Here is a 15,806-nt window from a genome sequence, read left to right on the forward strand (position 1 = left end):
GAAGTCAGGAGTTCAAGACCAGCCTGGCTAACGTGCTAAAACCCCATCTCTTCTAAACATACAAAAATTAGCCAGGCAAGGTTATGTGCACTTGTACACTTGCAGTCTCAGCTACTCAGGAGGCTGAGGCAGGACAATTGCTTCAACTTATGAGGCGGAGGTTACAGTGAGCCAAAATCGTGTCACTGCACTCCAGCCTGGAAAACAGAGCAAGACTCTGTCCCCCCACCAAAAAAAAAAGCAAAAAAAAAAACAAAAAACCTCAGAATGAAAATTATAGGCCGGGCACGGTGGCTCAAGCCTGTAATCCCAGCACTTTGGGAGGCCGAGGCGGGTGGATCATGAGGTCAAGAGATCGAGACCATCCTGGTCAACATGGTGAAACCCCGTCTCTACTAAAAATATTTTAAAAATTAGCTAGGCATGGTGGTGTGCCTGTAATCCCAGCTACTTGGGAAGCTGAGGCAGGAGAATTGCTTGAACCCAGGAGGCGGAGGTTGCAGTGAGCCGAGATCGCGCCATTGCACTCCAGCCTGGGCAATAAGAGCGAAACTCCGTCTCAAAAAAAAAAAAAGAATGAAAATTATAGCCCCTCAATGGAAAAACAGCCTCCCCTGCACATCTCACATCCACCTTTCTAGAAGGCTCTCAGCTACACCTGTCAGCCCCTGCCTTGCTGGCAGTTCCTAGGGCTGGCAGGCTACCCTCTGGTGTGGGTACTATACAGGACCCTTTCCTGTCAAGTGACAATAAAGAGAACATTTAGATTTAGAATAGGAAAACATGGCAAAATTATGCAGTTAATGTGCGAGAAAGCACCGAGGGTAAATGCCTTATGCACCTTCTAAAAACTCTCCACAGCCCTGAATGCCAGTGTTTACAGCTCTGAACTCTTTCTGTTGTTTGTTATTGTCATACTTAACTTGGGTCACATGCTTCTGGGCAGTGTAGATGTTTTTCAAGTTCAAAGTGAAAACGATGCCTTTTATCTCTCTTATAAGGTTTTTTTCTAACCATCACCTGGCATTCATGTGCTTCCGGTAACAGACGCTTCCAGCCCGCTTTCTTTACTGTTCCACTGTGACTCAGCCGACTCAGTAAATCTCAGCGCTTCAACGCTTCCCGGGTGCTTTAATTAGCTCTTGGGGAAAAGAAGTAATTATTATGTGGTAATAGTCCTTTAAGAAATCAGATACCTCTAGGATATCTTTCCTCCTCTGAGGTTACAGCCAAAGGGCTAAGGAACCAAGAGGTCTCGGGGGAATGGTGAAGCCCGCCCCCCCAATTGTATGCAAGACTTTTATGTATGTAAGGGGTGCTTTTGTGAGAGAAAATATTGATAGCCTTCACCAGATTCTCAGAGAATTTTTGGACCTCAAAAAGATTGAGAGCACTGAAGCTGTCTAAAATCTGTTGTGTGAATGAACAGAAGAAAATGAATACATGAGTGAAATGTTATCCTGTCTGGCTTTGGTTGGCCATTTGATTACAGATCTCCAACCCCCAGTCCCTTCATAATGCATCCCACACACAAATGCATACAACACGCACACACAGCTCCTTTAATCATTGAGAGTCATTATTTTTCTGAACTCTGACATTGGGGTTAGGACAGTTCCCCTTTAACTACAGGGGAGTCAAATGCTGGTCTGCTGACCCCATATTCCCAGGGACTAATAGTAGGGGGAATAATTGGCCTCATCTAATATAATCCCCTTGACCTTGTGAAAAGAGGCCTCTTGAGCTGTGGGTGGGAGGGAGTTCTCAGAGAAAGATGGCATCTCCAAGATCAAGTCAGAGGGAGAAGGAACAGCAGCGAGGCCTCAGAGGTCACTATCTGGGAGAGAAGTAGGTAGAGGGAAAAGGGCATGAGCTGCTGGGCAGCTCTCCACCATGCTGGGTTGAGCTTCCTCTCGGTTGCCCCTGCACCCAGTTCTAATGCTTGGCATTTCTAAAACACACACATCACTCTCACACACACCCGACTCACACCATACACACACACATCACTCTTACCCACACCCCACTAACACACGCACAGACACACACACACACACACACACACACACACACACAGACACCAGGTCCCTTACCCACCACTTTTTGAGGCCTGCCAGCTTTTTTTTTCTTTTTTAGATAGGGTCTTGCTCTGTTGCCCAGGCTGGAGTACAGTGATGTGAACACAGCTCACCACAGCCTCAATCTCCTAGGCCCAAGTGATCCTCCTGCCTCAGCCTCCTGAATAACTGGGACTAGAAGCACGCCCCACCAGCCTGGCTAAGTTTTTCATTTTCTGTAGAGACAACATCTCACTATGTTGCCCAGGCTGGTCTCGAACTCCTGGGCTCAAGTAATCCTCCCACGTTGGCCTCCCAAAGTGCTGGGATTATAGGCATGAGCCACTGTGCCCAAACAACCTGCCAGCTCTTGCAATAACTTTTATCACTCAATCAGCAAATGTCATGGAGACCCAGTGATGTGCCAGGCACCAGATTAAGCAATGGGGAATCAAAGTTCAGCAAGCTCAGTGACTGAAAAGATGGCAAACACACACATACATGGAGGCTACCTTACAACCTTGTGAGTGCTGTCACAAAGCAGGACCAAGGTCCTGGCAATCACAGCTCTAGCAGGCGCAATCTGTGGGAGTCTGTGGGAGTCTGTGGGAACTGCCACTCCTTGTCCATCTACCATGTAAGCATGGCCCGTGGAGCTGAGCAGCCCAGAAGCCCTGGACATGACCCAGGGGCACAGTTGGGTGGAGGAGTTGCTAATGGTGGACATCACCATTCTATTGTGGTGATGGTAGCCACCCAGAGGACAGGACCTGACATATACCCAGCCTGCCATAAATACCATGCCTGCTCCATTCTGCTGTGTCCTACTCTAGCCTTTGAAGGTGGTCTTTTCAAAGCTGTCACATTTAAACCCATTAGACACATGGGCCAAGGATATGAATAACCAACCTGCATGCCTCCAGAAAGATGTCCAACACCACTAATTATAAGAACAATTCAAATTAAAACAATATCAACAGATGGGTAAACGTTTTAAAGACTAATAGCATCTAGCACTGATGAAAATATGAGCAAATGCATGTATCATGTATTGCTGGTGGGGATATAAATCTTTACAACTTTTTGGAAAATAATCTGATAACATCCATTAAAATTAGAAATATACATCACCTTTGATCCAGTAATCTCACTTCGAAAAATTTCTCCTGCAGGAATAAAAGTACCAGAATTGTTTGTAATGAAAAAAAAATTGGAAATATTCTAAATAGCTCAATAGAGGAAGGGCTGGCTACATTATATTATCTGTACCAAAGAATATTATACAGTCATGAAAAAGAATGTTACTCTTATACTTACTTATCTAGAAATATGCCAGTGGTATATTGTTTAGAGGGCAGAAAATAAGAGAAAATTATAAAGATATATAAAGAGAATAAGCTTTTTTTTGAGACAGAGTCTAGCTCTGTCACCCAGGCTGGAGCAGTGTTGGCTCACTGCAACCTCCGCTTCCTGGGTTCAAGCGATTCTCCTGTCTCAGCCTCCCAAGCAGCTGGGATTACAGGTGTGCACCACCACACCCAGGTAATTTTTGTTTTTAGTAGAGATGGGGTTTTGCCATGTTGTCCAGGCTAGTCTGGAACTCCTGACCTCAAAGGATCCACCCACCTCAGCCTCCCAAAGTGCTGGGATTACAGGCATGAGGTACCAGGCCCAGCCAGATAATAAGCTTATTTTTGAACAAATACGTAATAGGAAAAAAGCCTATGTACATTCTTACATACAACACATACACATTTGAGCAGAGAGAAAGATGTAGAAAGTTTCAAATCAAACTGTTCAGATTGTACCTCAAAGGGTAACAATCAGAGGCAAAGAGTGGATTACTGAATTTTTCTTTATAAGATTCTGCTTTGTTACACATACTATGGTGGGCATGCTTTTTTGGTATAATTTTTAAAAATCTAGTGAAATGTTTACCTTTAGACATAGTCTTTTGGGAAATGATCTTCATATGACATTGGTCAATTGTGATCCAGCCATGCAAGAGGATACAATGGCATAGTTTAAAAAATAAAATGGAGCTGTGCATGCTGCAATGAGAACACATTTAGATATGTACAAAAAGATGCAATAGCAAAACACAGTGAGACACTATTTGCATTACATAGAAACAAGACATTCTTACGTATGTTTGTTAATACACATGCACACACACCAAGACATACAGATAGAAGGAAGAGAGACTCTTAGCAGCAGCCACCTACCTCCGGCAAGTGGGATGTGAGGGAGGCCTCACACCATCCTGTCCTGTCTGAACTTTCTTAGCTTACTTATAGATAAGTAGAAATGAGTGGTTTTAGGATAAGCCATTGTTTTTCTTGCCTCATATTGACAGACTGCGCTACGATGTGAATGTAGTCTCCAGCCAGCACTTATAAACCCACATCAGCCTCAAGTTCACAAAATCAAAATCAATTTCTACATGTAGTACCACCTGCCCCTCAGGAGTTAAAAAAAGAAATGCCACAACCAACTAAGGGTGTGTCCCACTTAGAGAATATAGTATTGTGGCTCACATGTGTAGTCCCAACTACTTGGGAGGCTGAGGCAGGAAGATTGCTTGAGCCCAAGAGTTTAAGGCTGCAATGAACAATGATCATACCACTATACTTCAGCCTGAGCAACAAAGCAAGATCCCATTTCGAAAAAACAAAAGAAAAAATGATAGTGATACCTACATTTTTACAGAGCATGATATTCTAATAAAAGCAAAAAATCCTCTGCAAGGAATTTGTCTTTACGGAAGTAATATGTTATACAAGCAGTTATTTTAAAGGCATGCCATAAGCAGAGTGGCAAATCTGTGCTCACTATAAACACTAGAAAAAATATCAAATAAATGCATCAGTAACTTGTAAGATCCCTGTCCATTGCTATTATATAAGCAATTGTGAGAGAATCCACTTTACAAAAATTTTAAAAAGCTTACCATAGGAAGATCACACATACCTTGAGTTAAGTTGCAGCCTTGAAGGAATTGAAAGCCTGTCTTCCAAAGCACCCACTACTTTTTCTTTCAAGCTGCCCTTGCCCCAGGAAAGCAGTCTAAGTCTCACTCCACGTTGGGTGATCATGTGAAACAGTAAATAAGTAGAGGAGCATCCCACAAAGCCAGACTCCCAAACAGCCCCTGCTCACCCCAGACAGAGAAAAAACAGGTGTATACAATATGGAGAGACTTTTGGCTACCTTTAGTATATTACCAGTAAATTTCCCTCTTGAGTCATGATTTTGAAAAAATTTTTGCATTATTTTAAAAGAAGTTTTCAAATGATGTAATATGATTGAAAATAAACTTTTTACTTAGAAAGAATTCTCAATTGTATAATGGACATCTATGGGAAAATACAACTTGTTTGATGGCTAACTTTTAAAGAAACACTGGTTCTACAAAAGAGACAAATAGTTGCGTATTAAGTTAAAACAAAATAGTAACATAATGGCTACATTTAGTGAGCACACACTATGTGTTTTACACACACTCTTTCATTTAATCTTCACAATACCCTTCTGAAGTGGGTACCAATCACCCCATTTTACTGAGGCAAAGAAAACTGAGGCAAAGTTCTGTAAAACCTGCTCAAAGTCACACAGGCAGAAAGTGAGGTAGTTCTTCTAGAGCTCAAGGCAAATCCAACATGTCACACAGTCTTCCTTCCCTGCCTCACTCCTGCTCAAAAACCTGGAAGACAACATTAGTTGCCACATGCATGGTGCCCCCAAGAGAGCCTGTGCTTCCCACAACCCTAGTTATTGGCAAAACCCTCATGAAGCCAGGTCCCTCTCCTGCCAGAGCCTCAATAAGGGTTGTGCAGTCAATCCAGAAACCAGAGATGACCTTTGCAGTGACCTCACTAAACAGCGGAGCTGATATGATTTGACTTCCTCTCTGAGAGCAGGAGTTAGGCTACCTGGCAGCAGCCGGGAACTGGGAGCTCACAGTGTACACAGAGCGGGGCCTGAGGTCACGCAGGCACAGAAACTGTGAGGCAGCAGAAGCTTCCAAGCAGAGGAAGGGCCGAGGCAGGACACAAAAGCACAGCCCCTGTGGGTGGCCCAGTCCTATTAATGCCAAAGCAAGAGAGGAACTCTCCCATAGGACCCTGCTTCTGAGGTCCCAGAGGTGCCTTTTCTGTCCCAAGCTGCCATCATGTGACTGGTAACTGTGGCCACTGTTAACCATTCCCCCCATCCCAGACAGCCATTCTCTTCCTCTACAGTAACAGACTCATAACATGTCTAGTATGGCAAAGAGCTCAGTTAATGAACCTCGCTTATTGACCATCTGGCATTTGGAGGCAGCAAGCCAATTAATTGTGTTTTGGCACAATTCAGCAATGATTTACTATTTCTGATCTTTTCTATAAGTTGGCCAGGTTCGGCTGGGTGGTTCTTACATTCCACATGGTATCAAGTGGAGTTTGACTGGGACTAGTACACCCAAGATGGCTTCATGCACATGACTTATGCCTCAGCTGGGGTACCTGGAATAGCTGGGGACTGGCTAGGCCTCTCTTTACATCGTTGTTCATTATTCAGTGTTTAGTCTGGGCCAGGTGTGGTGGCTCACACCTGTTATACTAGCAGGATTGGGAGGCCGAGGTAGGTGGATCTTCAGCCCAGGAGTTCAAGACCAGCCTGGTCAAAATGGTGAAACCCTATCTCTACAAAAAATCAGCTGGGCATGGTGGAGTGCACCTGCAGTGCCAGCTACCATCGAAGCTGAGGTGAGGATCGCCTGAGCCAAGGAGGTCAACGCTGTAGTGAGCTGTGTTCACACTATTGTACTCTGGTTTTATATGGATGGATGAATGGATGGATGGATAGATAGATAGATAGATGGATAGATAGATAGTCTAAGCTTCTTTACATGGCAGCTTGATCCCAAGAAAACAGAAGCAGCGAAGCCTAGTAAGGCCTTCCAGTACATTCTATTAGTCAAAGCAAGTCAAAGGGTCAACTCTGACTAAAAAAGAAAACAGACTATACCCCTTGATAGGAAAAGTGACTTAAGCCTACACAAATTATTGGCAGCCATCTTTACATTCTACTAAATGGACGTTGTTAAATTGTATTCAGCTGCCTCTCCCTTTCTTCCTTCTTGCCTAGAATGTGGGTGTCATGACTAGAACTTCAGCAGTCATCTTGCAACCATGAGGCAGCCTGAAAGATGAGAACTACACACTAAGGACAGCAGAGAAGAGAGGAGTCCAGGTTCCTGATGAGATAGAGGAGCTGCCACACCCACCAATGATTGCCTATTTACCAAATGTCTACACATTGGAAAAAAAGATAAAGCTCTATCTTACTTACACAAAGAGTATTTGGTTTGTCCACCATACAAAACACAGTGGGCACAGGCTCAAATGTAAACAACTAACAGAAGGAATTTCATTTGCTGATGCATTGTATTTTTTAAGAATATAATGAGAAGCTCATATTCTGATTAATTGCTAAGTTCCATTACAGTCATATAAAATATATTAGAGCAAGCCTCAAGCTAAAGGTTTATTGACAAGTACCTTGCCTCTAAGGTACAATGAATCTGTTCCTGGGGGCTTATGAGAAAGTGTTAGGAAGCTCCTTAATACTTCTGTACAAACACTGCTTGAGAAAATGCAATTAATGTCTTTCCACCAAAACAAAGCTTGAGTACTTGTTCTAAACTCCTCACCAAAGAAATAGCATGCAAAGTTCAAATGAGGTCATCATATCCACCCCTCCTGCCTCCCACCTTGTTTTTTCATTCAGCCAACAATCCCTCCCCAACAATTGAGGTTCAGTTGCTGTGTCTGATTCATGGAAGGGTAACCTGACTTTTCCTCCCCTTTCCAAATTTTTAAAAACACTAAGCAGTATAGGCAAGTTTTAAACCACAAGATTAAGATGTCTTTTCACAGGTGTGCATAGAAGGACCCTAGAACTGGGTAAACTGAGATGTGGGATGCACGGTCAGGTTTTGCAGGCCTGACTTGGAAACACAAACGTGAGCCTGCAGCAACAAACAGCCCCTCAACCCTCAAGTACAAGAACAGGGAAAGAGTAGCATTCTATATTTCTTTTGAAAACTAGCTGAACTTGACTATGCTTTTTTTTTTTTTTTTGGGAGGGAGTCTTGCTCTGTCACCCAGGCTGGAGTGCAGTGGTGCAATCTCGGCTCACTGCAACCTCTGCCTCCTGGGTTCAAGTGATTCTCCTGCCTCAGCCTCCTGAGTAGCTGGGACTACAGATGCCCACTACCATGCCCAGTTAATTTTTGCATTTTTAGTAGAGACGGGGTTTCACCATATTGGCAGGGCTGGTCTCAAACTTCTGACCTTGTGATCTGCCTGTCTAGGCCTCCCAAAGTGTTGGTATTACAGGCATGAATCACCGCGCCCGGCCTATGCTATTATTTTACTCATTCTCATGTATGGTTTTGCAAATGTTTTACTTGACTGTAGCCTGTATTTCAAATTATCAGAATGTTTTATATTCCCATCTATTTTAAACTAGTAATTAGTTGTCTAAAACAAATGGACACCTTCTTGAAATATACTTACATGTAATTAGAGTATTACTGCTACACATAGTATTATTGAGATTAAGAGTAAATAATTTACTGTTTGAACCTGGGAGGCAGAGGTTGCAGTGAGCCGAGATTGCACCACTGCACTTCAGCCTGAGCGACAGAGCAAGACTCCGTCTCAAAAAAAAAAAAAAGTAAATAATTTACTGTACTGTTTTACAACACCTTAATCCTACATCTAATCTTTAATGCATAGTGTTTTTGTAGAGATTCCGCTCTGAATGTTCATCATAGCATAGAAAACACAGCACTTTGCAACTGATTTCCTAATCCAATTAAATGTTTGTCTCTTATTTGGTCATTTGCCAAAACTTGTTGCCTATGGGCTGCACGCGTTTTATTCCTACCATGGTAACCTTAAAACACCAAGGATAACCAGCGGATTCTTAATCAGTGACCTCCTCTGACTCCAGTGATCACATCCACCGACCCATGTCAACAAAGACCGCCCTCCTGCCAGACCCATCTGGCTTTATTTCCAGGCAGTTTCCTTTTTTTGACTTCCCATATCTCTGCTTCTTGTCTTTCTGGTCTTGCTTTCTGATTCCAATTTCTCTAACTCACTGTTTCAGCACACACTGACTCTCTTAAAACACCTAAAGTGACGGCTGTTTCTCATCATTTGTCCACGCAGTTAAGTCAGAACTCAGGGACACGGACCCAGGCTCTCCACTGGCTACAAAACAAAGAGTTTGGCCAAGGTCCTCAAGGAAATTATTAATGCTCAGCTGTAACACAGTGATCACCCTCCCACCCCCTCCCCACACACCGTCTCATTAGCAGGGTTTATTTTTATGACTAGTACTGTGAATCCCTAGGTAGAAGCAGGTCCTCTCAACGACCCCCCGACCGCAGCCCTTGCAGACACGGCTGTGCCCGGGCCCATCGCCTGTTTCCTGAGCGCGCCTGGTTCTCCGCCCCAACCAATTCTGCCCACTGACTGCTTGAGTCCTAAGCCCGACGACCCTGCCCCAGACCCGGGAGTCGCTGGACGGGCTCACCTGATTCCACTCAGACCCGGGCGCAGGCTCACCTGGTCCCCCGCGGACTCGGGCGCACGCTCACCTGGATCCCACTCGGACGCGGGCGCGGGCTCACCTGGTCCCCTGAGGTCCCGGGCGCGGCCACACTGGGTCTCCCTGCTGCCCGCGCCGCGGTCGGCGCCCTGGAGGAGGCTCTGGGCGGCTACAGCCCTCAGTCCCAGGCGGAGCCGTCAGCGGGGAGTTCCAGCCAAGTTATCCCGTGCGCCTCGCAAGGGGAGGGTTGCTGGGCGTAAGGATATTCTATTTCGCGGGGGCCTTTGCGCCCTGAGTGGTCCCTCTAGGCCAGTTGCTGCGAACGCTGTTCGGGGACTCTGCACTCTCCCCTCGCTTCCCTTTGCTTGGGGAATTAGCAGCGGGCGCCGGGATCCATCGGAAACGCAAAACTACTTTTTCCCCCTGCTGGTGACTCTGAGGAACTGCACGTGGTGGAACTAACCTGCAAGGATTCCTTCCCTCCTAGGACGGAAGGTTGGGGTCTTTCTTTCCCCTATCAAAGGCTTTGAAAACTACCCTTTTTATTCCTTTTCTTTTATTTCAACTGTCACATTAAGAGAAAGCAACTCATTTTTAGGCTTCAGATTAATAAGTAAAATTAAAACATCCTACCAGAGCATTAAAAAAAATTTTTGTCTTTTTGAATTACGGAAAATTGCAAATGTAAAAGTAGGCAGAGAGTATAATGAGGTTCCAGCTCTTGGTAACGGTGGACTAATCTTGCAAATAAAAATTATACAATCTGGGCGGGCGCGGTGGCTCACATCTGTAATCCCAGCACTTTAGAAGGCCAAGCAGGCGAATTTCTTGAGGTCCGGAGTTTGAGACCAGTCTGGCCAACATGATGAAATTCCATCTACTAGAAATACCAAAAAAGAAGAAAAAAATTAGCTGGGCGTGGTGGTGCACCCCTGTTACCCCAGCTACTTGGGAGGCTGAAGCAGGAGAATCGTTTAAACCGGGGAGGAAGAGGTTTCAGTGAGCCGAGATCTCACCACTGCACTCCAGCTTGGGCGACAGAGTGAGAGTCTCAAAAAAAGTAAATAAGTAAAACAAAATAAAAATTATACAACTTGAGCAAAGCATTTTTTAAAATAATACATGAAGGCATTAGAGATTGACTAAAAGAGGGCAGAACATGTAGGAAAGACCACCTTGAAAAATGAATGAAAATTGTTGGGATTTGTGAGTTTGTGGCTTTTTACCTGAGGGCAACACCCAATCCATGAGCAGCTCCAGCTTGATTGACTTGAAATTAACAGAAAATAGAGTCTGAGGCTAGTAGAACTGGAAAGTTGGGGCTGAGAGCAGTGGCTTATACCTGTAATGCCTGCACTTTGGGAGGCTGAGGTGGGTGGATCACTTGAGGCCAGGAGTTCAAGACCAGCCTGGCCAACATGGCAAAATCCTGTCTCTACTGAAAACACAAAAATTAGCTGGGTATGGTGGCAGGTGTCTGTAATCTCAGCTACTCAGGAGGCTGAGACACAAGAATCACTTGAACCTAGGAGTGGAGGCTGTAGTGAGCCGAGATAGTACCACTGCACTCCAGCTTGGGTGACAGAGGGAGAGCTTGTCTCAAAAAAAAGAAAGAAAGAAAATTGGAAAGAGGTAAAATAGTATATAGAGAATTATGTGTCATGTTAGTTTCTCTTGGTGCCATAACAAATGAACCACAAGCTCAGTGGCTTAAAACAACACAAATTTATTACATTACAGTTCTGGAGGTACAGAGCTCATTGGGCCAAAACCAGAGTGTTGACAGGCTATGTTCTTTCTAGTGGCTGCAGAGGAGAACCGACTTTATGTTCACTCAGGTAGGACTGAGTTCCCTGATTTCTCGCTGGCTGTAAGGTGAGGGTCATCCCAGCTTCCAAAGGCCCGTGCTGCATTCGTTTGCTTGGGACATCCTACCTTCATCTTCAAAGCCAAAGCCAGGAATTATCAGTCAAGTTCCTCTCACACTTCGAATCTGTCCTCTTCCTCCTATCTTGTCTCTCTGACCCGGCATGGAAAAGTTCTCCCCTTTTAAGAATTTGTGTAATTAGATCGGGCCCACCTAGATTATCCAGAATAGGATATACGACCCCATTTTAAGGGCAGTAACCATAATCACATCTACAGAATCTCTTTTGCCAGGTAAGGCAACATATTCATAAGTGCTAGGGAATAGGACGTGGATATCCTCAGGCAGCCATTAAGCAGCCTACCAGAATCTACCCTCTGATCCCTCAAAGATGTCACAGCTTAGCATCAATAACTATATTAAATATAGGCAGGTGTGGTGATCTGTAATCCCAGCACTTTGGGAGGCTGAGTTGTGTTAATCGCTTGAGCTCAGAAGTTCAAGACCAGTCTGGGCAACATGGTAAAACCCTGTCTCTACCAAAAATACAAGAAATGAGACCAGGCACAGTAGTTCATGCCTAACACTTTGGGAGGCCAAGGGAGGTGGATCATTTAAGGCCAGGAGTTCGAAATCAGCCTGGCCAACACAGTGAAACCCCATCTCCACTAAAAATACCAAAATTAGGCTCTCTGCTCCTCCTGTTCGACAGACAGCCGCATCTTGTCTCCCATCGCCAGCCACATCCCTGAGACACCATGGGGAAGGTGAAGGTCGGAGTCAACGGATTTGGTCGTATCGGGCGCCTGGTCACCAGAGCTGCTTTTAACTCTGGTAAAGTGGACGTCGTCGCCATCAATGATCCCTTCATTGACCTCAGCTACATGGTCTACATGTTCCAGTATGATTCCACCCATGGCAAATTCCATGGCACTGTCAAGGCTGAGAACGGGAAGCTTGTCATCAATGGAAATCCCATCACCATCTTCCAGGAGCGAGATCCCTCCAAAATCAAGTGGGGCGATGCTGGCGCTGAGTATGTGGTGGAGTCCACTGGCGTCTTCACCACCATGGAGAAGGCTGGGGCTCACTTGCAGGGGGAAGCCAAAAGGGTCATCATATCTGCCCCCTCTGCTGATGCCCCCATGTTCGTGATGGGCGTGAACCATGAGAAGTATGACAACAGCCTCAAGATCGTCAGCAATGCCTCCTGCACCACCAACTGCTTAGCGCCCCTGGCCAAGGTCATCCATGACAACTTTGGTATCGTGGAAGGACTCATGACCACCGTCCATGCCATCACTGCCACCCAGAAGACTGTGGATGGCCCCTCCGGGAAACTGTGGCGTGGTGGCCGTGGGGCTCTCTAGAACATCATCCCTGCCTCTACTGGCGCTGCCAAGGCCGTGGGCAAGGTCATCCCTGAGCTGAACAGGAAGCTCACTGGCATGGCCTTCCGTGTCCCCACTGCCAACGTGTCAGTGGTGGACCTGACCTGCCGCCTGGAAAAACCTGCCAAATATGATGACATCAAGAAGGTGGTGAAGCAGGCGTCGGAGGGCCCCTCAAGGGCATCCTGGGCTACACTGAGCACCAGGTGGTGTCCTCTGACTTCAACAGTGACACCCATTCTTCCACCTTCGATGCTGGGGCTGGCATTGCCCTCAACAACCACTTCGTCAAGCTCATTTCCTGGTATGACAATGAATTTGGCTACAGCAACAGGGTGGTGGACCTCATGTCCCACATGGCCTCCAAGGAATAAGACCCCTGGACCACCAGCCCCAGCGAGAGCACGAGAGGAAAAGAGGCCCTCACTCCTGGGGAGTCCCTGCCACACTGAGTCCCTCACCACACCGAATTGCCCCTCCTCACAGTTTCCATGCAGACCCCTTGAAGAAGGAGGGGCCTAGGGAGCCCCACCTTGTCGTGTACCATCAATAAAGTCCCCTGTGCTCAGCCAAAAAAAAAAAATTAGCCAGGCATGGTGGTGCACACCTGTAATCCCAGATACTCGGGAGGCTGAGGCAGGAGAACCACTTGAACCTGGAAGGGGGAGGTTGCAGTGAGCCAAGATCATGCCACTGAACTCCAGCCTGGAGGATGGAGCAAGACTCTGTCTCCCCCTCAAAAAAGTAAATAAATAAATAAAAATACTATATTAAATATAAATACACTAAATATGCTAATGAAAAGACAGAGATTGTCAGACTGGATTTAAAATAAACCAAAACCAAGACCTGGTTGTACGCTATCCACAATAGATAACTCTTAACTGCAAAAACATAAATAGGTTGAAAGTAAAAGAATAGAAAATGATACACTATGTAAAAAGAAAGAATAAGGGCCAGGCACAGTGGCTCACACCTATAATCCCAGCACTTTGGGAGGCTGAGGCAGGCAGATCACCTGAGGTTGGGAATTCAAGACCAAACTGACCAATGTGGAGAAACACCGTCTCTACCAAAAATACAAAATTAGCCGGGCCTGGTGGCAGGCACCTGAAATCCCAGCTACTCAGCAGGCTAAGGCAGGAGAACTGCCTGAAGCTGGGAGTTGGAGGTTGTGGTGACCCCAGATAATTGCACCATTGCACTCCAGCCCAGGCAACAAAATGAAATGCTATCTCAAAAAAAAAAAGAAAGAAAGAAAGAAAGAAAAGAAAAGAAAAAGTAAGATCCCAGGTGGCCAAGGAGGATACAAAAAGATACTCGAGTTCACTACTCATAAAAGAAATGCAAGTCAAAATCACAGTGAGGTATCACTGCATACCCATGAAAAGGGCCAGCATGGAAAGAACAGAAAATAACAAGTGTTGGCAAGGATGTGGAAAAATCGGAACCTTTGTGCACTGCTGGTGGGAATGTAAAATGGTGCAGCCATTATGGAAAACAGTATAGAGGTTTTTCCAAAAATTGAAAATAGAATTACCAGATGACCCAGCAAACCTCACTTCTGGGTATATATCCAAAAGACTTCAAAGCAGGATCTCAAAGAGATATTTACATATCCATTTGTCCATTGCAGTGTTATTTAAAATATGCAAGAGGTGGAAGCAACTCAAAAATCCATCAATAGATGAATAGCTAAAGAAAATGTGGTATATACACACAGCAGAATGTTATGTAGCCTTTTAAAAGTAGGAAATCTGGCTGGGCATGGTGGCTCACACCTGTAATCCCAGCAGTTTGGGAGGCCGAGGTGGGTGGATCACCTGAGGTCAGGAGTTTGAGAGCAGCCTGGCCTTAATGGCGAAACCCCGTCTCTACTAAAAATACAAAAAAAAAAAAAAAAATAGTTGGACATGGTGGCACACACTTGTAGTCCCAGCTACTCGTGAGACTGTGGCAGAAGAATCACTTGAACCTGGGAGGTAGAGGCTGCAGTGAGCCAAGGTGATGCCATTGCACTCCAGCTTAGGTGATAGAGCGAGACCCTGTCTTAAAAAAAAAAAAAAAAGTAGAAAATCCTGTTATTGCTACACCATAGAGGGAACTTGAGAACATTTTGATTCGTGAAATAAGCCAGTCACTAAAGGAAAAATACTGTATGATTCCACTCATTTGAAGTATCTAAAGTGGTCAAAATCATAGAAACAGAAAGTAGAAAGGTGGTTCCAAGGGCTGGGGGGAGGAGGGGAGGAATTGGTGTTTAGCAGGTGTTCAGTTTCACTTTCGCAAGATGAAAAAGTTAGAGAACTGTTGGCCAACAAGGCGAATGTACTTAACACTACTGAACTACACAGCTAAAAATGGTTAATATGATAAATTTACTGTTATATATTTTTAAAATACAATTCTTTATTCTTAAGTTTTATGCGTAGTGTTACCTGTTTTTAATAAGAAATCTGAAGTGACTATATTAATATTTGACGAAATAGACTTTAAGACAAAATATAATTAGAGGCAAAGAGGGAAATTCCAAATGATAAATGAGTTGATATATTAGGAAAACATAACAATTATGTATGTTTATGCATCTAAAATCAAAGCTTAAAAATAACTTAAGCAAAACTAGCAGAACTAAAGAGAGAAATAAACAAATGCATACTCACAGTGAAAGATTTTGATATCCTGATCTTGAAAATGGATAGAATAACTAGACCAAAAAAAAAAACCCAGTAAATATATACAATATCTTTTAAAAAGCACTGTAGATCAGGGATTGGTGAATTATGGTCTATGACACAAATCTCAAATATAAAGTTTTATTAGAAAACAGCCACATCTATTCATTTATGTATTGTCTATGGTTGTCTATAGGAGCTTTTGCAGAAT

At 44.6% G+C, this 15,806-nt stretch overlaps 1 pseudogene; it reads left to right on the top strand.

Moving 5' to 3' along the window:
• The first annotated feature begins 12,215 nt into the window (after nt 1-12,215).
• On the top strand, nt 12,216-13,503 carry LOC100391755 (glyceraldehyde-3-phosphate dehydrogenase pseudogene; annotated as a pseudogene).
• The last annotated feature ends 2,303 nt before the right edge of the window (nt 13,504-15,806 follow it).

The sequence above is a fragment of the Callithrix jacchus genome, chromosome 13 (genome assembly GCF_049354715.1).
Source record: "Callithrix jacchus isolate 240 chromosome 13, calJac240_pri, whole genome shotgun sequence".
NCBI classification, from domain to species: domain Eukaryota; kingdom Metazoa; phylum Chordata; class Mammalia; order Primates; family Cebidae; genus Callithrix; species Callithrix jacchus.